This window comes from Mustela nigripes, chromosome 15, assembly GCF_022355385.1.
Source record: "Mustela nigripes isolate SB6536 chromosome 15, MUSNIG.SB6536, whole genome shotgun sequence".
NCBI classification, from domain to species: domain Eukaryota; kingdom Metazoa; phylum Chordata; class Mammalia; order Carnivora; family Mustelidae; genus Mustela; species Mustela nigripes.
This window is the reverse complement of record NC_081571.1, coordinates 44714764-44717519: the sequence shown is the minus strand read 5'-3', so window position 1 is coordinate 44717519 and position 2756 is coordinate 44714764.

Here is a 2756-nt window from a genome sequence, read left to right as displayed (position 1 = left end):
GCTCCTTGGAGGATAGAAATAATCAGCTGGAAGTGAGGACTAGTTAATTATCTATATTGTCTAAAAAAAGTTGTGGTATTATAGATGAAACATCAATTATGGAAATTGGTGATAAACCCTGACAGTAGAAATATATCTTGGAAATGACTCTTAGCCACAAGTTTAGAAATCTTGTATCCTCTCTTCTTCTCAATAAGCTAGTAAAATCTCATTTGTAACAAGCAATATATATAAGAGTAGCTGAAATGAATTACATCATAGGAAAGTATAAAATATAATCGCCTTTTAAGCCTGCAAATACAGTGGTGTTTTTTTTTTTTAATTTTTTATTTTTGATAAACATATATTTTTATCCCCAGGGGTACAGGTCTGTGAATCACCAGGTTTACACACTTCACAGCACTCACCAAATCACATACCCTCCCCAATGTCCATAATCCCACCCCCTTCTCCCAAACCCCCTGCCCCCGGCAACCCTCAGTTTGTTTTGTGAGATTAAGAGTCACTTATGGTTTGTCTCCCTCCCAATCCCATCTTGTTTCATTTATTCTTCTTCTACCCACTTAAGCCTCCATGTTGTATCACCACTTCCTCATATCAGGGAGACTGTTGGGTATTTACCCTAAAAATACAGTGGTTTTTAAAATTGATTATTTATGCAGGATAATTATATACATTGTTCCTGTCTATACTAACAAGCAATTGTTATTTGGATTTTGTTTATCTTAAACAAAAAATGCTAGTTAATTTTGCAAACATGGTTTTATAAGCATAGTTGTAATTTTTATATGTTCTTAACCCAGAATTTGGACCATATGAGGCTTTTGGATCTAAATGTGGGTTTTTACAAAAGACATTTGCATTGGAAATTTACCAAAGCACAGTTAGGCAAAGGCTAACTTATGAAAATAATTAGTTTACCTATAATAATGGAAATGAAGTTGGTGTTTCTACATAATCTTGTAACAATGGATTGAAAATAAAGGTTATCCTTGTTTTATAAGAAATTTTGTCTATATTTTGCAATTTTAAACATCGGCATTTTGCATCCCTTGCTTACAAAGCCTTCTTCAAGTCTTTTTTGAATTTGTAGATTGTATTAGTAAATACAGCAAAATGCCTGGTTTTGTTTTGTTTTGTTTTGTTTTTGTTTTTGGTATTCTGTAAATGAAGTAAAATGTAAATCTTATTAACTGGAACAATCCCATCAACTGACTATTCGTACAGCTGGGAAAATAATAACAAGCCAAGTGTGGTCAGAATGCCAGGCCCCAGTCTGTTCTCTGGACCATCTAGATCAGTGTTGACATCTCAACCTGGTCAAATTCTGCTAACCCAGGGAGCACATAGGCATTGGCGGTATTTGGGGTTGTCTTAGTGATTCAGTGGGAGAACTACTGGGATTTAGTGGAGAACAGGGGCACTAACATACAGGACAGACTGTGCGATGATAATTTGCCCCATTCTAAATTTGCCCCAGGACTGATGGCTGCTCAAGATGAAAGCTGATACACAGATAAATTCTGGAATTCTAATTTCTATTCATTTTATATTTAAAAGTGAAAAAACAAGTTTTACCATATTGACATACAAACTAATATAATTACATGTGAATGATTCATAAAGTAAGCAAATATGCATATGTTTCCATAGATCCTCAAATTTACTGATAGTGATTTGTAATAAGATAAAACAATGCAATGAAACAATGGTTGAGCATCCTTACTTTAGAAAAGCAATTATCTGTTAACTTATACCTGATAATGGGCACACCCTCAGGACTATCAATACAGCTTAGTGATGGTTTATCAGGACAATTCTATGGTTAGGGTCAGGATGAAGGAAGAGTAAAAGGGTTTTGCTGTTGTTGTTTTTATAATTTTTTTTTTCCTTTTCCGAGTGCCAAAGCCCCTTTTGCTTGACTTGTTTAGGAGAGTTACATCAGTGAGAGTTCCCTCAGAGAAGCAGAAAACATACATGTGTGTGTATAAGCACAGACCCACAAACAAAAACAGGACATATTAAGAGATTTGACCTCAGGCAGTTGTGCCATTTGGCTAAGCCATCTCTGAAAAATTCTCTTCACATCGGATATTGGAGTTTGAAGTCTATGGAGCAGGTTGACACATTACAAAGCCACTTCACTAGTCATTTGGAAGTTGAACTATGTCTCTCCCTCTGAGGCTTAAATGATGGATACCATCTTCACATAAAGTAGGGGTAGATTCTGAGTGGGACTGGGTTGCATGATTTGTAATAGGCCAACATCAAGGCAATGTAAATATGACTGGAGTTGTGAGTGGTTATATAACTGTAAGGCAAATATATTTTCAATTCTCAGATATTTAGTATACAGAATTCCTTCCTTGGGAATATTTAGTATTTAATATATATATTTTTAAAGATTTTATTTATTTATTTGACAGAGAGAGAGAAATCACAAGTAGGCAGAGACGCAGGCAGAGAGAGGGGGAAGCAGGCTCCCTGCTGAGCAGAGAGCCTGATGCAGGGCTTGATCCCAGGACCCTGAGATCATGACCTGAGCTGAAGACAGAGGCTTAACCCACTGAGCCACCCAGGCGCCCCTAGTATTTAGTATATTTACTAAAGTATTTAGTAAATGTATATTTAATATACATATACTTTATTTACTAAGTTTATTTACTAAATTTACATACTAAATATAAATTTAGTTTATATACTCAGATATTTAGTATATAGAATTGCTTCCTTGGGGAATAAATTAATTTAATACA